General features: G+C 38.3%; 2 pseudogenes; one reads left to right on the top strand and one right to left on the bottom strand.

Moving 5' to 3' along the window:
- The first annotated feature begins 1,524 nt into the window (after positions 1–1,524).
- Positions 1,525–22,197, top strand: LOC139444465 (uncharacterized; annotated as a pseudogene).
- A 2,285-nt stretch (positions 22,198–24,482) lies between these two features.
- LOC139444468 (uncharacterized) lies at positions 24,483–27,294 on the bottom strand (annotated as a pseudogene).
- Between the last annotated feature and the right edge of the window lie 544 nt (positions 27,295–27,838).

Below are 27,838 nucleotides of genomic sequence, written 5' to 3'. Positions count from 1 at the left end.
ATATTACCGTACATATTCATATAACATCCGACATGCCGAATTTGTGTCGCGAACCTCTCAACATGTGTGGGTATGACTAGGAAAATTGCATTGAACTCACATATTATATTATACATAGTATTATTTGTGGCGCTGTCGGTAGCCAGACAAGGTTATGAAAGCAGAGATCTTGAGTTCTCGAATCTTAACTTGTAGCAATCTCTTTAATTATGAATGGATCGTTTACCGTGGCTTTACATGTTTTAATACATCATTAGAGCACAAAGAAAAGAGAAGCATTTGTTTGCTACACCTCGTACTGAGGATAGGCGTTTTACGGACTGTATGAAAATTGGTTTCTGTGAACGGCTGTTTTCAAATATTTCTCTGGCGCTTCAGCTAGTTGTATTGACCTGCCCAGCGGTAAACGGCTATTTTTCAGATATTTGTCAGCCGCGTCAGTCAGTCAGCCAGTCGGTCGGTCAGTGCATCGTCCCAACGGTAACCCAAATCAACCCAATTGAGCCATAATTTGTATATTCTCCTACATACCCGTATTAAATCTGGCATGTACAATTCCTTTCGCGAAGTTCTCAACGTGTTTAGGTATGACTAGGAAAATTATACTTCCATATTTTGTATGTGCTTGTGGCCCAGTCGGAAGCGAGTTAACGTATTCAAAACAGATCACAAGTCTTCGAATCCCAACTTTGACATCTTTTGTAGATATTGTACATGCATAGCTGAATGAAAATTCAACTGTGGCGTTAAATTTTATAAGACATTATTAGAGCGCGTGGAAACAGAAGCAATGTCAAATATTTGTTTGCTACACGTCATACTTCGGATCAGGCTTGAAGACACAGTTTCAAACTTGGCATCTGGGAACGACTGTTTTAAAATATTTCTCTGCCGCTTCAGTCAGTTCTATCATAATGAACACCACGCAACACAAAGCCCCTCTTTCCACAAACACAGGCTGCTGGTTACCGAAACGGCTATGCTTCTGTTTGTCAGCCCCTTCAGTCAATTTGTTTGTTTGTTTAACGCCACACACCGCAATATTACGGCTATGTGATGGTGGTCTGTAAATGATCAAGCATTGGCCATTCAATCCAGTGATTAATATTATGAGCATCGATAGGGATGTGATGACATGCTTCAACCAAATCAACGAGGCTGATCACCCGATCCCGTTACTCGCTTCTTACCTTTCCACAAGTATAGTCGCCTTTTACGGCAAACATCGGATGCTGAAGACGTATTCTATCCCGAATCTTCACGGGTCAATGAACACACCTGACATGGAGTGAGTGAGTGAGTGAGTTGGATTTAACGTCGCTTTTTACATGTTACAGTTATATCGCGGCGGGTCAGCTTAATGTGGGAGGAAAACCCGAAGTGATGTTTACCACTTCAGTGAAATCCGCGAGCACGGGTATGGTGCTGACAAACCTAGAAACATAATCGGGGCGAACAGGGATTCGTCCCAAAGGACGCAACTCTGCACAGTTAATCGCGGCGCCTTAGACGACTGGGCCACCCATGCCCCCTACCTGTCATGGAGCAGTAGCATCGGCCCAGCCCAACCCAGCCCAGCCCAGCCCAGCCCAGCCCAGCCCAGCCCAACTCAACCCAGCCCAGCCCAGCCCAGCCCAGCCCAGCCCAGCCCAGCCCAGCCCAGCCCTACCCAACTCAACCCAACTCAACCCAACTCAACCCAGCCCAACTCAACTCAACCCAACTCAACCAAACGCAACCAAACGCAATGCAAGCAAGCAAATAAACAAGCAAACAAGCAAATCAGTCATATACCAGCCACATGTACATAATGCGTGCAGTCAAGGATTACAAACCAGTGGTCGATAGCATGAGCAAATCTATCTAACACCAGGAGGCACAGCACAGCACAGCACAGCACTGCATACATTTGCTGAGGTCACATATCTTAACCCGAGTTTAAGTTGAGTGGTTTTGCGATCAGCCTGGGTTTTTTATGTGGCTTTCTGGCCCTGAATCCCAACAGAAAACGTGCAGCTGAAGTTTTGTAATGTCGTGGCTAGCCTCTCATTATGTGAACAGTTGTCGTGACACAGTAGCGTCTGTATTATCTTCAATCTGGGGTTATACGAACATAAAAAGTTAAACACTTTGCAAAACAAAACATGTAAAATATTTTCTTGGCCTTAGACGTTACCGCCTGGGGAGACATGGGTTGGAAGTCACGTGTCACTATGCAACGCATAGAAGTATTTTCGTTTATTCTTTCGCCTTAACAGTATGGAAATTACAAGATTGCCACGTGTTATTCATGCTTGGTCAAGTAAAAGAGGGCGCTCATGGGAAGTTTTTAACACATGAAGCAAAGATGTTCAGATGCTGTTAATGTTTATTGTTTAACGCCACACTCGGCAATAACCGAGCCATATGACGGCTGTCTGTAAATAATGGAGCACTGACAAGACAATCCAGTGATTGACACCATGAGCATCGATACGCAAATTGGATACGAAGACATGCGGCAACCACGCTGAGATTAAGCATTATCTCAGAAACAATTAATTATGCTTCAGACTCTTCAAATTATAAGAAATTGGCTGATACCAGAAAATGTGGAAATTATTATTCAGGCGCATAGTTTAAATAAAATAAATATATATAATTTATGGTTTTGCAGCTGCAGTATGCAGACAAAATATCTGGTCTCCATATAAAAATCAAAGCCAAATCAAATGAATTGGCTACTGTTTTTGTGGGCGTGTCAAAGTTTTGTGCATAAATTAAACAATCTGCGGCCAACAGTATCCCAACGCCAGTGGTCACGAATGAGCAACCGAGTAACAAGTTTTATATTCCCGTACTTATTCATATTAAATCTACTAATCTGGTATGTTCGTTTGCTTTCGCGAACCTCTCGAAATGTTTTGGTATGACAAGGAAAATTATTTTGATTTTCCTCTGTCTGTGGCGCTGTCGGTAGCGACTCAAAGTTTTGAAAACAGAGATCGTGAGTTCGAATCACAGCTTGTAACAATATTTTTAGTTATCTTTTGTAAATATTACAAATGCATAGCTGATGAATCTTTATTTGCTACACCTCATAGTTAGCATCAGGCGTTAGGCCACAGTGTCAGACTTGGTTTCTGTGAACGGCTGTTTTTCAGAAAAATATGTGGCTTCAGTCAGTTCTATCATATTGACCTGGCCAGCAGTTTTCATGGTACATGTGCTTTATACAAACTTGAAACCCCGCACTGCCCTCCCCTCAAAGCCCCGCCCTGCCACGCCACGCCCCGCCCCTCACGGTCCCGCCCCACCCCGCCCTGCCCTGCCCTGCCACGCCCCGCCCCGCCCTGCCACGCCACGCCACGCCACGCCACGCCACGCCACGCCACGCAACTTATGTCCAATTCTTTGGCGAACCTCTCAAAATGTTTAGGTGTGAATAGGAAAAATATTATTTGTGATTGTGGCGCAGTTGGCAGCGCGTTATGTTGTTGAATACAGAGCTTATCAGTTCCAGTCTTTGTTTGAGCCACTCTTTTTAATTATCTTTTGTCGATATATACATGCATAGGTTAATGAAATCTTTTACCGTGGCGTTAAAATTTTAAAAGACACCAGCAATGTAAATTATTTGTTTGCTACACCTCATACGTAGGATCAGGCGATTCAGGCGGGAAGTCACTGTATCAAACCTGGTTTTTGTGGACGGCCGTTGTCAAATATGTCTCTGCCGCTTCAATTCAGTCAGTTCTATCTATTGAACACCAGATTCATTTACCACAAGCACAGGCTGCTGGGTACCAAAACGGATGTAGGTTTATTTGCCTCTTCTTTCAGTAAGTTTGTTTTGTTTGTTTGTTTGTTTGTTTGTTTGTTTGTTTAACGACGCACTCAGCAATATCCAGCTATATGACGGCGGTCTGTAATCAGTCGAGCATGCACCAGACAATCCAGTGATTGATACCATGAGCGTGGACAAGTATGAGCTATAACAACAACCCATTCCACATTTTTATGTTTTATCACAATGTATAAGTATTTAAATATATTACTCACTTGTATGCATTACAAAACAGCCTGTCTGCCAAATGCATTACCGTAGACATTTATATACACTGATGGTCTTCTTTCATATATTTCGCGGCAATGTGCATTCCAACGTGCATCTTTGAAGTATGCATACAGTTATATACGGTACAAAATAGCCATACGCCAAATACATTACTGCAGTCACAGTATAAATACATATATAGTCTTCTTTTGTATTTCGCGACAAAGTACATGGAAACGTGCATCGTTGAAGTAAACAATTACCGTATTCACTCCATTATCTGTTAGCTCTTTAGCTGTAGGAAATACAAGTCGTCAATAAACGCCGCGTGCATGATACATTACCGTAGTCACCAAACTATTCACAACTGAAACTTACGTTTCTCTGATTGAAAACTCAGCTCTATCTCCCACCGTGCACCTTCGTATCAAAACTCTGAGCAGTCACCCGACTTACCGTATTTGCCGAACTTATTATATCATGAAAATTATAACTAAAACTACACATATGAATATTTACCGCCTTTACCGAAGTAAATGTCACATTCCTCATCTGAACAGACTGCCGCAGTTTAACGTATATAGACAACGTATGTATGTTTCATTCTATGAAATCAGTGTTAACGACAGTTGTAAATTGCATTTATTCCCAGATTTGAATATTGAAACTGTAATAGGTATATTATTATCATTATTATTAGCAGTGTATGTCATTATTTGTAAACTAATGTTATTTGTTATTACCGTTATTACTCTAGTAAATGTTGTATATTTTGTATAATGACATTTACCGTACGTACTCCAGTATAGAATACATTGCATTTATTCCTAGACTTAGATTGAAACCACATTAGGATATTATTATCATTTTTATACCATTGTATGTCTTTATTATATAAGAGTGAGTGATATGCTGACACTTGCTTGAATAAACCCTGGATCTCACAGCTCTCTCCTCTCTTTTTTTTCAAGTTTAGCTTCCAATAGCTAATTCCCCATTTCGGGGCCTGACATTGACTTGATCAAGGTCAAAGCTGTCTTCCCGACGTCAGAGGCAGGGGCTGCTGTCTGCAACACATCTCTCAGACATAGGATAAGCGCCGCATATTCATGTCGCATATCGACGTGATGCAGTCTTTAGACTACCCGGATGTGTCGTCAGAATTGGCCTGACTGTCAGAGGGTCCGTGGCACATGGAAGTCGTTGATGACCAAATTTACGTCAGATTCTCACGCTTCACGTAGCTCTCGGTTTGTGGTGTGATGTGAGTGTGGATCGGTAGATGAGTTCATGTATAAGCAGGTGTTTTACTTCACAGACAGTGGTCACCCATCCCAGTACTGTGTTGTTGAGTGAATGACCGCGAAAACTTTCGTAGAACAGACAGACAGACAGACCGTCGCACCATGGGTAGTGAAATCTCACGCACGCACGCACGCACGCACGCACGCACGCACGCACGCACGCGAACGCACTCTCTGTGTCTATCTACCTAGCGGGGTAGTGAGGCAAATGCACTGAGCCAGGCATAGGTCATCCTGTCTCCTCTTGCAAACATTATTGTTTGGTTGTTTATTTGATAGTTTGCTTGTTGTTTAACGCCGCACCCAGCTACATGACTGCGGTCTGTAAATAATCCAGTCTGACCAGACAATTCAGTGATTGACATCATGAGCATCGATCCACGCATTTGAGATACGATGACATGCATCAACCATGCAAGTCAGTGAGCCTGACCAGCCCGTCCCGCTAGTCGCCTTTTGAGGGATGCATGCGTTGTTGAAAGGCTATTCTAACCTGCATCTTCACGGGTGCAACATTACAGGAACACCTCCCAATAGGCTGAAATATTAGCGTTTAGAAGTAAATAACTGTGCCAATGCAAATGTGAATAGAAACGCCGTTTACACCAAAATGGTCAAATCTTAAAGGGTGTTCTTGGGACGTCATCAAATCTGAATTCAAAAGGATAAGAACGTTGTTTATTACTTTCTGAAGCAGTATGGCAAAATTGTCGGAATTTCTAAAACCAGTTTTGAAACATATACTCTGATGGACGAGATGAGTTAAATCTGTTTCCACTACCGAAACTGCATTCACGATGGTTCAATGCACGTGTGCCTACAATTCAATTTGCCTACATTATGTAGTTTCATCCCTATTTATGTAAATGGACTGAACCTCCATGGTTTGACTTGGGTTTTTTAAATATATATATTGCTATATATTGCTGCCCAATCACTCAGGCTTGTACTGTTCCAGATTCCTGTATAAAATGTTAGTAACTAAAAAAACTGGGTAGAGTTCTTAAGCTGAGCAGAGATGTTAATACATATTTTCTTTCAGAGATCAATGCAATTAACATTACACTGAGTAAATGTGGCAATGTATATCACTTCCTTTACTTTAATCTCATCACATAGAAATGTTTAAAACCAGATTGTGGCAAGTCACTGTTTCACATCATGGTAAATATTCATCCAGAAGAGTTTCTGACATCCCAGACAGGCGGCCAGCAAGTGATGGAGGTTACCTTCCCGACTCAACGAGAGACGTCGGGTGCTGTTGGTCACCTTATCAAATTTGGATAATAACTTTCTATGATTACCAGTTGTGAATTGATTGAATGTACAAGTATTTCCAAAACTATTGTTATATTTTTCTTCTGTGTTAAATTATAAATATAATATATCCATGACTTTCATTATGTATTATGGTTTTATTTCATTTCACAAGTGTTTCCCATTGTTTCCTACATTGTTTTGTTGTCTCAGTATGGACCAGTTTATCTCCTAGCACAGGTGAAACAGGTAACAGTCATATTCACTCGTGCATCACTTTCTGAGCTCCAGACCGTACCATTTCAAGATGTCACGGTAGCCACAATGGGACTGTTGGCACATTGGGAATGTAAAGAAATGTGTATTCGGGTGAAGTAGTTTAAGGAATTCAGACGCAAACATGCCGCCGTTCAAAGTATCGTTTCTAAACAGATCATCTGGAAGTTGTTTAAGTTGCAAGAACTGCGTGATCAAGGGTTTACTAACTCTCTATGATAATGATATTCGACTGATAGCTAATGAAACTTATAGCTGTCAACTTGGGCATCTCCCTCTCCAGTCCGCGAGCTTCGTGACACGGGAACACCACGCATGCAGTTTGTTGTGGAACAGTCACTTGCCGTGTTTCTCTATCACATCACTTGGGACATGCCTGATTCTACACCTTACGTGTGATAGTCACCGTCTCAACTTGTGGATAACTGAGGCAGGACTCCAAGTGAAGTATAATTCACATCAGTTTCCAGAGGGCAACACTGTTTCTATGTTTGATATTCATGCAGCCCAACCTGATTTTTGTGTCTCAGCTGGAACACCATACACTGGCAGCAGGTTGGGGTGTACGTTAAGGGCACATTTCAGTAAATCCCAGTGCTAGCATCTGGTCATGAAACAAAATAACACTATCTATCAGATGTGTCACAAGTTCCCGCCAATTCTAGTGTTCAGTTCTCAACACATACACATGAAACAAACATTAATGGTACACCGCGACGGATCTCGGGGACTTCATTGACTAGACATGGTGTCACAGTTTGTAATTTCTTCAAATAAATACAGAACAGGGTATTTTATGGTGTCAGAAGTGGGATATCTTTGGAATTATTCATGATAGCTGAGTATTGTTTTTCTGAAATAATGCATTTATAATTCTTATCATACTCGATGGCTAATTATTACCAGGAAGGTCCACTTTACAATCTCAGGTCACGTGTACCCATTGCTCCGCCGTGGAGAATGTCAGACCTATTGAGAGAAGCAATGAAAGATAGTGTTGGCTACCAAATGAACCTGTCCAATCGTTCAGTGATGGACATGTGGGTGATAATAATAGGCAGCCAAGCACACTTACAGGACCTCAGCCTTGCTGGTCTAACCATCATGTACCCAATGACAACTCTCCTGATCTATATGTAGTAAATATTTTGACACAACTGTCTAATTCTGTATGAAATCTGTCCCAAAGAGTTAACTGTATGCCCTTCAAACTTCTTGAGCGCGTATTTCTCTGCAGTTGCCTAAATTTAATGGCAAGGGACATTCTGCTGCTTTTGAAGCACAGTTTAAGAAAACGGCTTCTTAGCTCTTAACCCTCATGGCGCCTGCCCGTCACATGGCTTCGCCTGTCGCTCAGTGCGGCCGCAGTGTGATGACGTCGCGGTTATACATTGTGTAACAAGTGTTACAGCATTCTCATTGCTGCACACAATGTAACCAAATTGTATAACATTCAACTAGAGTTGATTGTCTCTGCAAAGGTATCTGAACTCAACAAATCCAAAAGGCATATGCACTGCGTAACGGACGATATTTGTTGATTCTAAGATTCTAAGTTTGCTATCTATTTTACATTTACTGTAATATTGAATCACATGAATGAGGCTGTTTCAAAGATAATGTTACAGTCGGAACGACAGTTTGGATTATATCTTGAAGAAATCCTGGTTGCCTCCATATATGTTTCAGTGCCAGTGCTCTTTCCTCAGAGAAAAACGCAACTTCGGGGTGATTAACATCGGACATTTTCAAAGGACAAAACATAAAAGATGGCTCAACATCTGAAACAATCCTCAAGGTACTATGCTGGCTGGCTGCCGGCCGCATGGAACTCTGGGTAGGAGAGTGGAGACGTGCCTTAAGCCGGGCCCGTCACAAATATCAAAATATACGGCGCAAGTTGACGACTCGCATAGGGAGCCGGGAACCAGCTTAGACGTGCCTTTACTCTTGAACTAGTTCTGCTTTCGAAAGGTGCGACCGCCAACGCAAACTCTGCTAGACGGGACCAAGTATACTACCACGCTTTGTTTTCACCTTTGTTGACAGTCGTAATAGTTCACTTATTTTGGAATAATTTGATCGCTTATTTGTCATTCCTGCAAGGTGTATCTGTTCCTGAATGACAACTGACAACCATGGGACCGTTCGTAAAGGAATGTGAACCTTACATTTCCTATAAAATAATTTTAACAACCACCGCGATCATTCAGACGGGTATCTATATTCTCAGTAGACAGTATTTATGATTACGGAGGATGTGTTACTGGTTCCTGTGATGTAAGGTTATCTATGAAGATGTAACCACTTTAAACAACAAACAAACAAACAAACTAATATAGGTGGGCCGAGTTACCCAACTTACCTAACCAGGTATACATGTATCTGAGAGCATGAGCAGCGTCATCGAAGCCGTGCCTTTGACAGTTTGAATAGGCATTGAATTAGATTTGGAGGATGAAATTTGGAAAATCAATGCTATGAATACATTTTTAAACCTGAACTTTATTTTAGTATATTGTATTTATTTCTTTTTTAGTAATTATAGTTCTTAATAAACCAGTCATGTGTTTGAAACTTAAAATTAAATAAGCACTGTATTTGGTCATATTTTCTCTGTCACACATCTTTAATTAAGAAATTTGTTAATTTTAATACTTATTTAAAAAAAATAATTGTGAAGGAGACAATAGGGTTTTATGCAATGCAGAAACCATGTGCGTAAATTGTTGTGTAATTATCAAAAGTTTCTATATAATATGTGAATAGATATAATAATGCAAATGCACTATATCTTCCACTTTGGTGGACTTGCACTAAAACTTTACTCTCATCTACATGTACAGGATAACAGTATGGAAGTTCAGATGACAGAAATTAATAAGAAAGACTCAACCCCCCCACCCCCACCCCCACAGGCACCCCTAAAAGTCTCTTTGCCCAACATTATTACTCAGTGATGTTACAAGTATTGACAAAATGTCACAACAATTTACATTGCCAACATGCACATAATAGGCCTTCTTACGACTATAGCTTGTGACATCTCCCCAGGACCCACAAATATAATTCTGTGACGTTCCTTGTGAGAGCTGAACATTTAATATTGGAAAAGGCTCAGGATAGATGTACTTGAAATTTGCAATAACATTGTATGATGCATAAACTGGGAGCTAGTGCAATTCTTCCGGTCTTTCTTTTTAACAAGAAATAACATATTCAATCAGACGGGTCACTTCACGACTGTTTATGCTCATATTTCAACGCCATCATCACTGTTCGTGTGATGATCAACCGATCAGTATTGACTTTTCAACACTGATAATTATACCAGCCAATCAGAAGTGTGCAAAAAGTGAAAATTTACCTCAATATTTATGAATGGGTAGTGTCCAGCGTGACATCGACCACAGGACGTCTTGACAACACTGCAACTGCTTTCACAAGCCAACACTTGCTATTCATGCCACCTAACTCGAGTGTTTTAATGCCTGTGACAATGTCATGTTTTTTTTTTCTTATTTACACCAGTGTGTTCCGAATATGATTCGCCGGGTCCTGTCTGAGGTAACACTGCTGTCGCCATTGCCGCAAGACGTTGTTTGTCACTGGAAGTACTAAACCACGTAAGGTATCGCCTGGTCCCGTGACCTAATTAATGAGCCCTTTTCATGTTATTGTTTGTTTGGTAAACATACCAGAATTAGTATACTTGGCCAAATTCTAAGGGTGTTAGTCAAGCGATAAACGTCTCATTAACCAATTTAATCTTCCCAATCATGATGTACTAATTTACGTTCTAGTTCAGATCAATTGTGTCTAAGAGAATATTATCATTTAGAAACTGAAACCACGTGTATCCATCATATGGCCACAACATAAGATCAGCTGTTTGACCTGACGTCATCCACAACACTACACTCGAGGTCAAACCACTCGCACCTGTCCAGACATACAGCGGCAGTGTTAGCCTACACACATGAAATTACAGATAGCAACTCCATTGAACGAAAAATCAGAGCGTTTACTCATAGCTGACACTAGAATAAACATATCAAATAAAAGTTAAAGACTTGCATATATTATCATCATCGAGAGTAGACTCGACATAAATAATTTGTAAATCTAAAATTAGTTAGATCTCATATTCACTATAGCATGTTTGAAATACGAAACTTTTCGAGTTATGCTAATACTTTCCATTTTATGAGGAGATTTAATATGTGTATTTGATAACATATAGCCATACATAATCACAGTTATCTATTTTCTTGTACATGCATGTACCATGTATATTAGACTCACGAAAAACATATTTCAGAAAACCAATCATAGCACCATTATCACAGTTTCATTGAAAGGACAAATATATCCAAATCGAACTATAGAGCACGTGGTAACCGTATGTGGTTAACCCAAATGTAGATAACAGTCATCAGTGATACTGAGGAACACATTTGTGACAAGACTGTGTGATGCTCCTGGGTCCATGGGGGCCTTCGAATGGTAGCTATTAGTATATTTGTGGGGCGCTTCCTTCAGTTTCTTTGCCGTGTGGGAGTTTGACATGCCGCGCCCGGTGAACTGTAGTCTTGCCAGATTATCTTCCAATTCATGCACTTTGTGTTTCACAAGAGCAAAGTTCCTACATGATCCCTAGATCCTACTTTAAACACTTTGTAGATATTTGTTTTAAGATAATGTTTATTACCACCCTTGTCACCCGAGGCTGCATGACATTCAAAGTCGCACATATCCACTTACACAAAAAGTTAAATCATCATAATTAATAGGACAAGATTACACTCTTTTGAAGAGTATAAAAAATAAAAGCCACCAGTGTGATCTCAATGGGCATCTTTCATAATTGCATTTAATACAGGACATCCAGCTGTAATATCTGACAATGGGTGAAGCTTTGGTGGCTATGACATCATGCATGTAATGTCCAACAATGTTGATGATCATATAGAGTAAAACGGCCATCCTGCCTTCCCAGCCCATACGATATGAGTTTTATTCACCTCTACCATAAATAAAAGTTGTAAACCTGAAAGACTGTACAACAAAACCTGTTTCAATGTTGGGTGGTCAGAAGCTGCTGTACTTGACTCTTTGTTTTCTGTAAGTAACATATTGAAACTTCCAACAGCAGGGAGTGAAAACCAACCTTGTATTTCTCTGTAACATAGATCTTACTCCACTAGTGTTTCAACATTTTCATGTCAGTATTATATTTATGCTCTGAAGTTAATATTTGTTAGTTAATTGGGCTTTCCAAGATGGGCTAAGAATTCGAAAGCGAAATTAAACTGAAACGTTACAGGTCATTTTTTAATTGATAGTTAAAATAGTGCGCTGACAAATGGTTGAGTATATATGAATATAATATACCATATTAAAAAAAATATTCTTAATATCTAACGAATATGTTTGCTCTTTAGTTTTGCGAATCTACCAAACGTATCTGTCTTTGTGGTTTATTCCGCTCCTTCGTAAATAACCAAAACGAGGCAATTCTACGCCATTTCAAGGCAAGTCTTACAAAGGGCATACACAACAGCAGTAAAGCTGGAATGGCTGTATCTCCCGTGAGAATTACTGTATCTTATACATACTTACCCCAATAATAGTATGATGGCTTCTTTGCAGATATTCCAAATACGAATATTGTGTGTCTATTATTACGCGTCCTCCGTAAGTCACCAAACAGACAATTCTATGCCATTTCATGGCACTTCGTACACAGCGCATACACAACAGCGATATCACTGGAAAGGCTATATCTACCGTGAGAATAAGTGAATCTTATACATACTTACCCAAATAATAGTATGATGGCTTCTTTGCAGATATTCCAAGTACGAATATTGGGTGTCTATTATTACGCGTCCTTCGTAAGTCACCAAACGGGACAATTCTACGTCATTTCATGGCACATCGTACACAGCGCATACACAACAGCGATATCAGTGGAAAGGCTATATCTCCCGTGAGAATTTCTATATCTTAATCATACTTACCCAAATGATAGTATGATGGCTTCTTTGCAAGTATTCCAAGTACGAAAATTGTGTGTCTATTATCACGCGTCCTTCGTAAGTAACCAAACGAGACAATTCTACGCCATTTCATGGCACGTCGTACACAGCCCATACACAACAGCGATATCAGTGGAAAGGCTATATCTCCCGTGAGAATTAGTGTATCTTATACAAACCTACCCAAATAATAGTATGATGGCTTCTTTGCAGATATTCCAAGTACGAATATTGTGTGTCTATTATTAGCGTCCTCCGTAAGTCACCAAACGAGACAATTCTACGCCATTTCATGGCACGTCGTACACAGCTTATACACAACAGCGATATCACTGGAAAGGCTATATCTCCCGTGAGAATTTCTATATTTTAATCATATTTACCCAAATGATAGTATGATGGCTTCTTCGGGGATATTCCAAGTACGAAAATTGTGTGTCTATTATTACGCGTCCTTCGTAAGTCATCAAACGGGACAATTCGACGCTATTTCATGGCAAGTCGTATGTGCATGTGCAACAGCAATATAACTGGATAGGCTATGTCTCCCGAGAGAATTTATATATCTTACACATACTTACTCAAATGATAGTATGATGGCTTTTTAGGAGATATTACAAGTACAAATATTTTGTGTCTATTATTCCGCGTCCTTCCTAGATCGCCAAACGAGACCATTCTATGCCATTTCAAGGCAAGTCGAACACAGCGCATACCCACAGCAATATCACTAGAAAGCCTATATCTCCAGTGAGAATTAGTGTATCTTATACATACTTACCCCAATGATAGCATGAAGGCTTCTTAGGAAATATTCCTAGAACCCCCATTCCCTATACTACTGTAAAGCTATCCGCATCCTTGGCTGCCAGTGATGAGACCCGGATCTGGTCAGTGGAATGTGATGTCTGTTTGCCCCGTGAATGTCGGGCACCAGCATCACTTTGGTTTCAACACCATCTGCCCCTTACAATGCCTAACTGTGTCAATATCAGATAAAACTATGCATTCATAACCCCTGTAACACTGTATGCATTTGAACAAAATCTTAATATTGTCCAAATTACGGGTGTGTTTGTGTTTTGATATTGTGTGTGTAAGCTACATAAATATCTACATTTTGATTTATATCAATGTAAAACTACCAGTACTCCGTGGGGGTTCGTTTAAGAATATAGGTCCCCAGTCACCCATGCTTACTTTAAGGGATCTGGGGGTCAGGCTCATTGACTTGGTTGATTGGATCAATGTTCATAGTGTCGATCACTGGATTGTCTGATCCAGATTCGATTATTTACAGATGGCCGTCATATAGCTGGAATATTACTAAGTGTGGCGTTGAAAAAAACCCACACCAAAGTGAATTTGGTATAAAATATAACTTTCGGTATATGCAAGAACACACATCATCGATTGTATAAATTAATTACTTTACTTTATAGATAAACGTGTTTATTGTTTGTGAGTCTTATTTCATCAAACATAAATCGTGATATGCTTGTGTTTTAGTCATCAGGCATGTTAAAAGTACGTGTATTCAGGACATGTAATATCAGTCACCGGATTGTCTGGTTCCGATCATTTACACACGATTGGAATATTGCTTAGTGCGGCCTAACATTATTTGTATGTTGGTCCGGTGTCATAGATTTACATTTTGGCTGTAAGTTTGCAGATTTTCTTGAACTATAGAGTCTATCGAGGTAATTCCGGTCACTCCCGGACGTCATGGGCGACACAATCGTTATGAGCAGAAGGGAACACAATACTTGAAAGACGAGATCCTAATTCAACGTCACCAGTCCTTGTCATACAGCTTCATCTATACCAGAGCTGTAAAGGGCAGGTAATCCAGCTGGTCGTGTAATTGGAAATGCCTCAGTTGCTACTAATTCCCTCACCCTGGCGTGTAATTCCGCTCATACTTGTGATAATAAATTGTGATTTGATCACGTCGTCACCTGACAATCTGCCTTACAATTGAAATAGCTGAATTGTGGAGACTGTACAACGTTTTAGAGGTAATAAATAATTATTTTGAAAGCTGTTGTGTAGAAAACATGTTTGTATGAGACTATTATCGGATGTACAACGATTTATTTCTACAAAATTAGTTACCAGTTACCAAAATAATCACTGATATCTCAATAAATCTGTTCCAGTTAACTTGCCTTATAAATGTAATCTGAAAAAAATCCATCGAAATGTTGATGTGAGGGAAGATGTTAAACCGTCCACGTTGTAATAGACTAACAGTGATCGCAACAAATAATATCAATATCTATCCAGATTTCCCGACAACAAGGTTCCATACTGAATTAGCAATTCATTTTTAAGGTGACAGGACGTTTTAACAGTATCATTATATTAAATACGATATGAAAACTACCTTATTCAACGAAATAAATACAAAGATATTTGTTAAAGCGCTCGGTTCCAAATTCAAATAAGAGGTATCTATCTACTTGAGCAGTGGGATGACAACAAATTTCAAAACACTGTAGGTTTTGTCTCCAAATTAGACAACTTCTTTTCACAACTGATTGATAATGGCGTCCAATTCTGCTCACCAGCGAATTGCCACTTTGTCGTTTTTGTTCGTTAAAATAGAATTATATGTATCATGTAAAGCAATTTAATTGTTATCCAAACACACATCAAAACAATGTTCCACGACCTTATTGGTGTAGTTTCTTGTGATTGGAGTCGGTGTGAAATGATGTAATTTTCTCCATAAGATTTACCAAGCTGATATAGTGAGGCAAACGACCCGCGCATGTCCAACTTTTGACCAACCGAATTGGAGATACGGGATAGCGTGTTTAATCTTGTCGATCCGTGAAAACGAAAACTTAATGATTGAGGTAATCGTGAATGAAAGCATCTGTAAGCTATACTGGACCTAATTCAATAAAATTTACAAAAATGACAGTAGGTATTACAGGTTTGACATTCATTTGACCATAATTTCCCTATTTCATTTCACCTTATATTTCAAGTTCAAACGAATGTACACAATATCTACTCACTAGTGACCAGTTATCTCTGTGGACTATTTATCGCCAACTCTCAATATAGCGCGCATGCACCCCATTTTATATGTCCTCATTTTCATTAGAAGAGAGAAATATTTTGTTCTGAAAATGATGAACAAAAGGGACTCTTGTGAGAAAATATTTTTTTTAAATCACCATAATAAGCTTGCTTATATACAGCTTTAGAAAAGACACCCAGGGGTGTCACGTGACTAATGCACATGAAAATATAAATCAAACAACACGATGATGCACTTTCAGTTCTGCCATTGCTTTCTATCTGTCTGTCATTTTTTTCCCAAAATACAATTCTGAAACCAAATCTGAGCTTAATTTCCAAAAATGCATAGACTCCATATATGGCGAAATCTATAGTAAATAGTGTTAAGAATAAAAATGTGTAGATCCAATAGTGGTCTTTGTCAGTTTGCAGCTCACGCTTTGATAATTGCATTTCTTATACATTTTCATGAATTAAAATAAATGAATGCATACCAGAGATACTAAAAAATGTAAGTTGTATAACTGAAGCGGTGCGCGTGATCACGTGGCACGTGTTGTTGAGAGCATGGCGATAACTGGGTCAGTAAGTGGACTATTACCACTGGTTTTATTCCCTATCGTAGCTTATAACGAATCTTATAGTTTCAAGTTATTGCTACAGTCAACTTTGTACATGGAATATGTCATAAATAACATGAACAAATGGCGATAACTGGTCGACTACCAGTATTAGATTTTTTTATTTGAAAGCATGATGAAACAGGCTTGTGCTGGAGTATGGTAGAAGATGTAGATTGGAAAGTTTGAAGGGCTTTTACAAAATTGAGTTCCCGAATTTTATACGGAGAGTATGGAGACATTCAACTGGTCAACAAATATGGACTCGAGTACCCAAGGGGTAAGACTCAGCTTGTGCTCCAGTACCCTCAATTATACATCTGTTTAAAACAATTGGCAATTATCCGATGGTATGCAAAATGAAAGAGTCACAATGACATCTAGATCACTGAGAAAATCAATGTGATCGCTATCAAATAAAATATCTTTGAAATGTGTATGCTGATTCGCTGAAGCTTCATTGAAATAAGATTTGTCAACTTGGGAAAAGAAATCGTTTACATTTCAATGTAACACACGCCATGTTCAGGGTGAAAACAATATTGCTCACGAGATCGTCACGTGATGATTGTCGCGATTGGTGATTGGATGGATTTTGGTGGGCTGGCTTCTTAGTGTAACTTATATGACAAATGAGATCATTTGATGCCAGCGCCAAAGGAAACTGTCAATAAATGACAAAATATTGATAATAAGTTAAAAGTAACATTTCCAATGTTATCACAAATTCACAAGTCAGTATTTACCTTTTTCGCCTTTGAAAACAAAAACATTGAAAGATTACTAGGCTTGTATAGTTGACTTCTATAAGACGTTCTCCGACATTTGAGGATATAATTAGAATGAGATACAGTTACACAATGTTACTATTCAATAAAGCTATGTCCAGATAGAGGATTAACCACTGTGTTCGGTTGTTACCGAAAAATCTACACACGAGTGATAAATCTACCACGTTCTAATCATGGCAGATTAATCACACATGTAGATTAATCACTCGTGTGTAGATTTTTCGGTAACATCCGAACACAGTGGTTAATCCTTTTTCTCCCATAACAGTACCCAATAAAAAGTCTGCTCGTAGTTGAAGATTTCCCGTGTTTAGTAACCACTCGGAATTTCCCCCCCAGCCTCGTTTTCGAATATGCTCAGTGAGACAACTGCATCATATACAGGTAAAAAGGGTCTAGCGAAGACAACCCACACGAGTTTTCCCGTGACAGGCAAGCCACTTGTTAGCATGCATGATAAGATTCTATAACTACCAACACAGGCAACTGATCAGCTGATTACTGCTAGGTAAATCTTCTCAACTCCATCAATGAATTGTAATATTTTTAAACGAATTTTCGTCTTTAAAATGAACCTTACAGTGAAAAATTTAATACGTGAAATGATGATTATTTTTTGTCATCTTTTTTTATTTTTTTTTCTGAACATGGTGAGCACATGCATTTGTATTCTAAAAAAAGAAAATATTTACTAATTCAGTGGACATTTTTTCTTTTGACCATGATATTTAACATCATAACACCAAAAATGTTACAAAATGAGTTATCTAATTTTCCATATCTGTGAATGACACAATCAGAATTTTACAAGCACAGTACTTTATTGTGTGTGAAACATAAATACATAGGATATATGTAAACCATAAATTATCATTTCAATAGTTATACAAATATTTACATTATTTTAATACCCTTGTAACATTACGTTTATATTTTACTTCTACAGTTACATCCAAACCTTATTTTTTTCTTATTTTATCAGACTAGAAATTAAGAATTACTGATCATAGGTAATTAAAATTTAACATGTTCTTATTTTCATCATCATGAAAACAAGACTCATAATAAATATATATTTTAGTGACCTGATCATATATATATGAACTTTTTGTAAAAAGTATTAAATATAAAATTTGACATTGGTTATGTTGAGAAATGAAGCTAATGGTAAATGTTATAAGATGACCTCTTGTTGGTCGTTTCTTCATCATCCATAAATCTGAGTTTTTCTTTACTTACCAAGTTCTGAATACTTACACATTACACATTAGAATAATTCAAGGTATCTGATTAAAATAGCGACTATATATAAATACATAGATCAAAGTACTTAAGCTTAATACATTCAAGTTTAAATGTGGTAATGTGTTTTTTTTTTAATGAGTTTCTTCAATGTCCTTATATGGTATGTTTAAATAAATGAAGTCTTCAAGCTAAAAAACAAAAACAAAGTAATTATAGGCCAAATTGAATGAATTATATTGATCTGGATAAACTCCATCTGTTGAAAGGGGAAACAACTGCTGTGGTTGCAAAACATCCTGGTCGTGAGATGTTCGGTCCGGCAAAGGTTGATCATTTAATATGAAATATAAGTCTTGATTATTTCAATGTAACTGTGAAATATGTTGTTGACGCTGGGTTATACAAACGATCGCTCGGTTCCATATCAACAGTTCGTTACATTTCTTATGTGGTTGATGGTTATTTTTTAAACATACCATATACAATATGTTTTGATGGACTGTCTGGTCCAGACTCGATTAATTACAGACCGCCGTCATACAGCTGGAATATTGCTGAGTGCAGCGTAAATCAACAAACAAACCAACCAACCAAATCATATTGTCTGCGAGGACCCTTAAACATAATTATTGGGGTCCCTGACTATATGGTATATGATGAACGCTACATGGCCTCACCAAGTTGGTATGTAGGATGTAGTCTGTAGACTGCACATTGTTGAAAGCCTGACTATATGGTATATGATGAACGCTACATGGCCTTACCAAGTTGGTATGTAGGATGTAGGATGTAGACTGCACATTGTTGAAAGCCTGACTATATGGTATATGATGAACGCTACATGGCCTTACCAAGTTGGTATGTAGGATGTAGGATGTAGACTGCACATTGTTGAAAGCCTGAAAAAGTAATGATGTATCTACAATATTAAGCTAAACTTTGTTGTGAACGATTCAGTTACTTTTACAACTACTGAGTCACTGTCAAAGTCGAACAAATGAATCAACTCTAATAATGTAAATAGCACTGTAAGTTGAATAACGTTTAATCTAAACACAACAGATGGCGTGAAGTTATTGTATCAGGGAGAGCAAAGGTCGCTGGTTCAATCCCCTGGCCGTGTCACACTGATACCAAGAGACATGGTACTTGTTGTTACCCTGTCTGCTGCTCGGCATCAGTGAGACTCGGTGATCGGCTCAGAGTCAGTATACTGTGACTGAGGACCCGTGAACCTCCGGGTTACAATAGGTCTTCAGGAAATCCATGCTTGTTGTAAGAGGCATCTATGCTTGTTGTAAGAGGCGACTTATTCGTCAAAATGTTACATCCACAGAACTGAGAATCAGAAATACAGTGTTCCCTCGCTTTTGCGCCCCTAAATATAGCGCTAACTCGGCTATAGTGCGCGGTAACGCATGACTCCCAAAATTACTTACATATTTAATCAACTCAAATTTTACACTGATACGATCCCAGGCAGCATAACACAATTGGGCCAATGCTGGCTGCGCGTTGCCAGTATCGCCAGTGCCGGCATCGCTCTCGCAGCACTGACCCATCAGCGGGCCAACGTGTGCCAGCCAATGCTAGATAACAACTCGGCTGGGTTCCACTCACACCCACGCCAGACGACAGTAGCCCCATACAGTGCCACGCTCTTATCAGTAATCGGCCCTGAACACTCAAAGTTGATATCAAATACAATCTTTTATAGGATGAAAATATATATAGTGTCATCGGGGTATGACCGCTGCAGACACGGTGAGACTGGTCCTGTCGTCGGCCATAACAAACAAGCAAAACAAATAGATTGGAAAGGGACATCCGGAAAGAGGGTCTTCAAAGACATGCCATCATGCCAATGTTATCATGAATAAGTACAGCTTCAATCTTAATTCACCTCAATACGTTTCTTGAAAATTGCAAAGACATGAAACTGTTTTGAAAACAACTTGAAACAATGTAACATTTATTTTTTGCCTTTCAGTGTAAAACGTCTCAACTCTTGTACATTAACGAGCATTGATATGCTTGAAACTGTTTGTGTGAAGTAATTAACACGATTTTAGTAGCTTCTATCTTGTCAAGTATGTTGCAGAAGCCACCCAAAGAATCCACTGGCCCCAAAAAACAACGATGCGATGAATGACTTTCAGTCAATTCTTTTTTACGTGTTTAATTAAATTTTACATAATTATTTCGGTCTATTTAGGTGTAGACCAAATATAGTTCTATTACTATTATAGAGTCCTCTACTATTAAATGAAGTTATCTGAATAATTATAGATGTTCTAGCTTAAATTTCTTTCCCATAAATTTGTCCCAACTAAAATAAACACTTTTTTATCCAATTTTGCTCAATGTTTTGGAATAATTTGCTAATATCAATAACTAAATTCCTTATTACGATAAAACCTTAATTGATGATATTTTGAAATAATTCTATATATTTTATTTTCAGGAAAGAAAAGACGATTGAAGAGGGGTGAAATACAAACAGTGTTCTCCTTTAAGAAAGTGAGTGAACCAAGGAAACCTAGACACTATGTTATAGATTAGGAAGATGTTCCTGATCTGGGAAGTGAGGTTGAAATTTGTTCACCAGGATGCGATGAAATTATTTGTCAGTCAGATGCTGTTGATCATACAGAAGATGTGGCGATACAGTGCAGCTTGTTGTCGGAAACGAGCTCTAGATTCTCAATTCATCACATAACTGATAATGACAAAGCAGTTTTGTATTACACTGGTTTTGACAATTATGATCATTTTATGTATTTCTTTCATGTACTTGGCCCCTCTGTCAATCATCTTTCATATCAGTGTTCTTTGATACCACCAGAAGATCAGCTTTTTATGACTTTGTTAAAATTTAGACAGGCAAGAGATGATTTTGGCCTTTCCATGTTGTTTCATATCAGTGAAAGTACTGTATCAACATTAATTCTCACATGGACAAACTTTTTGTACTTCCAACTGACTGAGCTAAACATATGGGCATCACATGACACCGTTCAAGATACAATGCCAGAAAATTTCAAGGAGCGCTTCCCATCAACAAGGGTCATTCTAGATGCAACTGAGACCCCGATTTGTAAGCCAGGCAATGTAGATTACCAGAGGGCCACTTTCTCAAGGTACAAGAACAGGAACACTCTGAAAACTATGATTGGTTGTTCTCATCGAGGTCTTGTTGCCTATGTTAGTGACAGTTATGGTGGATCAACAAGAGACAGGCAGATTATTGAGAGGTCAGATTTGTGCAAGCCAGGTGTGTTTTGTGCAGGAGACAGTATTATGGCGGACAGAGGCAATATGGTGCAGGACATATTTTCATCTTCAGATGTAAAAGTCAACACTCCAACAATGCTCAAGGGTCGAAGTCAGCTTGAACCCCAAGAGGTAGTCCACGACCGCAGAGTATCATCCAAGTGAATTCATATTGAGCGTGTCATTGTACTTGGCAAAACTTACAAAATTCTTAAGAGGGAGCTTCATCCATCAAAAGTTCCAGAAGGCACTAGAATTGTTCGAATTTGCTATATGTTGTCAAACTTTCGCCCAAGCATTGTCAACCAGCTTGCATGAATAAATGTCCATTCTAAACATACTTCACACATTCATGTATGTTTGTATGACCTAGTGTTGTCTGTTTATAGCATTGAAAGTACAACAGTTTACTGCTAGTAGACAGGTGTGATTGTCTACCATGACTATGGTGGGTATTAGACACGGCTCACTGCTGTATGATTACTGTTTACTCTGTTCCTTTATGATCTTGTTCAACTAATACAATCAGGAAACTGCAAAGGTATGTTTGTGAATGAGTTAGTTGACAAAATTAGCACATTGATGTTTACTGATGGCATTGTGAATGCAAGTGACGCTATTGTCAAACTGCAGAAATCAGATGTAGCAAGCTTTTGTGGCAAATATGTTATGAATGTATATTTAGATGAAACAATTATGATTGTATTTTGCAGAGGAGGACTTTTCAAACAAATTGAAAAATGGTGGTTCAAAGGTGAAATTCTTTAAATTGTATCAGCATACAAGTGCTTGTGGATATTTGACACCCCAAAGTCTTCATGGTGTTTGGCTAGAAATACATTAGCACAAGAACTTGAAAAGCCATGAATATTTTGATCACATTTATATATACTGTAAACATGTAATGTTTAAGAATTGTGTTTATTGTTGACAGAATGATTGTGCCAGTCATTGGTTATGGACCAGGTATGTGGGACTATTCACAAGTTCAGACAGTTTAAGGTGTACACATGAGAACATTGTCTGTTAACACAAGTACAAATAAAGCGGTTGTTTGTGGTGAACTGGGTTGACATCCCATCCATGTAACCTCATGTTTAATGCGATGAAATACTGGTTAAAACTGTTGTCCATGTATATGCCAAGTTGTAGATATTGCAAAGCATGTTGTACCAGTCTTTAAATCAAAAGCAAAATAACACGGGTAGTTTGTGTAAACAGTCAGTTGTACATATGACATGAAGACATGAGCTGCAATCTGTTACCATGGATAATCTGACAAGCTTCTAATCAAAAGGACTATTTACATGATTTATGCAGTGTGTCTGAGTCTGGTGAAAGAGTGATACTTTAGCAAGGTCCACTGTTTAACATATATCCTATGCACTTTTATAGTATAAGGATGTTTGTGGATTATGCACACAAAGTAAGCATGTTTATGTAAAAATGTTTATAGATTGTAGATCAATATTTAGGGACAAACATGTAACCGTACTTTGGGCTGAATTCTGAATACAAACTTGAACTTGAAAGTACAACTGGAAAGTGTGAGAAATGTTCAAATATAACAACTTTATTGTGTTTTAACAATTGAAATGATGAATATATGTACATAAGACTGTACCCATGATATTATATAATGAACAAATACCATTGAATGTCTCACATTTGTTTGTTGATCTGTGCTTAGGATCTCTCTCTCTCTCTCTCTCTCTCTCTCTCTCTCTCTCTCTCTCTCTCTCTCTCTCTCTCTCTCTCTCTCTCTCTTCTCTCTCTCTCTCTCTCTCTCTCTCTCTTACCACTTTAACAATGAATGCAATAGTACAACACCATCACACGGTTGTCAGACAGACAGACATTCAGTCATGTAATTTCATTGCAAAGGAGCTCCACCACATTCTCAAGGTCAGTGTTCGAAATAGACATCGGTCCGTATACCCATGGATGACAGATTTGTTCAAAGATGTTTTACAAGCTGATAATTTCCTTCATAAATATATCACCACAGAGTCTCTGGAAACTCGGTGTGATAACAGTAATAGCTTCTGGTTGTATTTTGTAATTTTATATTGCAAGAGTATATCTCACGGCTTCAGCTAAAATGTTTGGGCCTACAGTTTTTCCATTAGGCCTACCCCTTATTCCAATATACTTCAGGCTTACAAGTGATATAACAGAGTCAAACAGTGTCAAAAGCTTCAGAAAAGTACACAAAAAGACAGTAGTATATGTTTTTCTTTGTGCATGTATATATATATATATAGTGGACAAGTTGGGTCTGAATACAGCCTGGGCCTTGTCAATTATGTTATAATCTTCATCGAACTGCTGTAGTCTACAGCTAAGAATAGAAGTCAGTACTTTACACATGGAGTCAATCAGGGATATACCTACAGGTACCGGTATTTGTACCATTCTCATCACCAGATTTCAAAAGTTGAAAAAAAACCCAACTTTTATTCCTTAACTGTGAAAAGTCACTACTTTCAAATATTTTTTGAAAAGCGAGGCACAAGTAAGTTTGATAAGACTCTTAGTACTTTTTAGATACACGGTCTTCACATGGATGTATTAATCCACAAAAGGATGTCTGTTCATGAACCTTAACAAATGCAGTGAGTAGTAATGTAGGGCTTGAGGAAAGACTCAACGAATAATTACAGTCTGGGAATCAAACTTCCTGTACAATATTCCTCATCGAATGATACTATTTGAACAAAGAAGTCTTTGAACGTACAAACAGCAAATAAGCAGTATTTTCGCTTTGATATATACATCTGAGCCTGCACCAGAAAGTAGTAATTACTGGTTTCTTTCAGTTGTATGAGACCATTTCTCTCACAGAGATAAGGAAAGAGTTTCCCAGGAGCAATGACCTCATTTCTAGCACTGTAAGGACATTTAACCTCAACAATGGTGTTAGAATCAATGACACCGTCTGGGGTTGCTGCGAGGAAAGGGAGTTCAGAGTCAACAAACATTCCACAACTGTGAACATGAACATTACAGGCTATCTCAAGTTTGGCAATAGCTTTGGGTTCCTGCTATAACCCATGCCCCGCAGAGTTACAAACTAGTTTCCTTCCACAGACAATTTGTTCACATAATTTAGTTTTGTTTCTCCTTGTTGTACATTTGCAAATTGTCCCAAACTGAGATGCTGTCAACCTCCATCTCCTCTCTTCATGCCACAAGCTACACTTGGCCTGCTTTCTTGTCTTTGACTCTAAGTCTGCAGCCTGGTCAACTGTAATCTGTCAAAGGGACCAGACAAAATCCATTTGCATGTGATTCAACCTAACCATCAACTACTACACTGCAACGTCTGAAGATATTGTGTCTTCTGCAGTAAAAAAGGAACTAACCATGTAATGAATAATAGTAGGCATTTTTTTATAGAAAAAAAGTGTATTATTTATTTGAATGCAATAAGCAGTAGCTATTGAAATCTTAAAATATAATAACTTCATTTACTGATTTGTGAGAATACATAGATCTCAGGATTGAAGATTTCTTCAGCTACAATTACGGAAACCATGAGTCTAAAATACCTTCAAGGCTCTCTCAACCCAGTATTCTGTGAAGGGCTTGTCCAAATGGTCATAATCTCTTACTGCAGATGACAGACTGGCTCTTTCAAACAGGTATCTGATCGTGATATCCTTAGACGCTGAAGAGCAGTAGTTGATGGTGATGTTTCGCACTTGGTCCCTGTTAGATGCAGTATTTCTGTATTTTGCCGGTCTTGGGTCATCAAACATAGATGGTCGCTTCGCCCCACACTTGAATGAGTCTGCTTTCTTCGGTGAATCTATTAAGAGGCGAAACAAAAAAGGAATAAGTTTTTGGCTTAAAATATATTACTGATACTAGGATACTTTAGTATATAATATTTGAATGTAGAAACAGCTAATAAGCAGTATTTTCTCTTTGATAGATACAGGAAGAGAAATTGTCATAATTTCAGACAATTCATAATTTGTTGTATACGCCAAACCTGTAACGGAAAAAACAACTGAAAGAGTGATCACACACTGCAGAAATAGCTTGTGAGGCTTTTAAGTAGTTATGTCTAAGCTATACGATCAATGTCTACTGAATACATTAGCAGAAAGATCAGCTTCATATGTCATGAAATAATTAATCACTCTGTATAATTAATTCTAATAAATATGAAAATATAACCATGGGGTACTTTTTAATGTGTGCAGCTGAACTGAATATCTATTTTTTCAAACGAATAAAAACTTTCTCTTTTTAAGAAAACAATTGACACACAAAAAAATGATAATTAATTCATTCTAACATGCTGTATACGCTCTTAGAATACCAATATAATTACTACACAGTGTACATGGTAAGGTACCTGAATATTCCTTTTGTGGCCTGTGGAATGTCTGTGGTCTGTCTGTGCAGGATCGCCTCACAACAATCACACCTGTAGACTTGAACTGTGACAACATGAGGAGGACAGAAGCGATGTGTTTGCAGGTTCCATGGGGGCCTCTACCAGCTGGGCACTCACAGTGTGTGTTCACCACTTCACCACATTCTGCTATTATGATGCAAAGACTGTACGATACCTAAGTCAAGGAAATCAAGACTTGTAATACAGAGTTATCTAAGTATCATCATGACAACATATCATGCATTATTCCTGTAAGTGACCATCTCTATATGTTTGGTATAACTGACACATTATTTACACAAAGGTGATATAATTCTTATTACAGACCTAAATGTACCATCATGAATGGCAAAACTGTGAATGATTACTCACTAATTTAAAATCATTAATCACTGACGATTCAATATGTGGTTTAGAATGGAACTTATGACCAATCTGTTTCTAAGGCAACAAACGTTTTTCTTCATAGCTGCACTGATGAAGTACCATGAAAAAAACCCCTATATATTACTACAAAAATCGTTGTTATCGTTATTAAAAATAGAGGTGCCGTTTTAGCCCGACTCATAGTAGCCGTTTTCGCCAAAATGCGATGCTGTTTTCGCCAGAGAAATCGGTGCCGTTTTAGCCTGCACCCGACTAGGCCACTGAAATAGGCATGGTGATCAATGACAACACTGCAAGCCAGGACATGATTGGATTTCAAAAGTTGCTGTCCCTTCTCAATAGCCTTTAAATATCCAGTCTGAAGGCAAATAATTTCATTTTGCTAATTTCAGTATCTCATTTATTGAAAAGATTTCTCATGTATGTTTCACAGGATATATATTATCAAACGCATCTGTTAATGTTAGTGTTACTATTGGTAATAATATCAATAAATTTGAGTAACGCATAGAAATATATTGCACACTTACCTCTTCATTATCTACAGCTAACCGGTACCTAAAATATGCCTCGACATCCGAAGAGGCCATGGGCGGTAACCTGTCTTTGTGTAGTGGCATCAGTTGCTTGAAACCTGTGACTGGCCATGATTAGGTAAATTACAGTCATCTTCTGAGTGGCAGAAGTTATTATTTCTGTTATAGGACTCCAATCTGTAACACAATTTACAATAAACCTGTACATATTTGGAAAAATACTTTAAATTCAGTCGGGGTGGGGTGGGGGAAACCTATCAAGCTGACCTATGCATTGGATTACTATTAATAAAAAGATTTTGTGCAACCAGACCCTTTGAATAGAAGTCATGTAAGAAGGTATTTCTATTTTCAAAGTACTGGAACTATATCTTAGATTTAGAATGAAAATGTCACAGGTCATGTCAAACCCCAGAAATAAGAACATTAGACAATACCCAAAATAACTTGAATGAGGGTTATTTTGCCAGGACTGCAGATTGTAAAAAAACCTTTACCCAGTCTCATATGGTACGTGTGTTACCTTAGCTGTGCTAGGAAATCCTAACTAAATCTTTCTTCTCATTTTTTTCACTCGAGATATTAATTAAAATATCAAAAGGTTCATATATTCGGTACTATTTATTTT

The sequence above is a fragment of the Haliotis cracherodii genome, unplaced genomic scaffold (genome assembly GCF_022045235.1).
Source record: "Haliotis cracherodii isolate W230 unplaced genomic scaffold, xgHalCrac1.p SCAF_52, whole genome shotgun sequence".
In the NCBI taxonomy this organism is placed as follows: domain Eukaryota; kingdom Metazoa; phylum Mollusca; class Gastropoda; order Lepetellida; family Haliotidae; genus Haliotis; species Haliotis cracherodii.
This window is presented reverse-complemented; position numbering and strand designations above follow the sequence as displayed.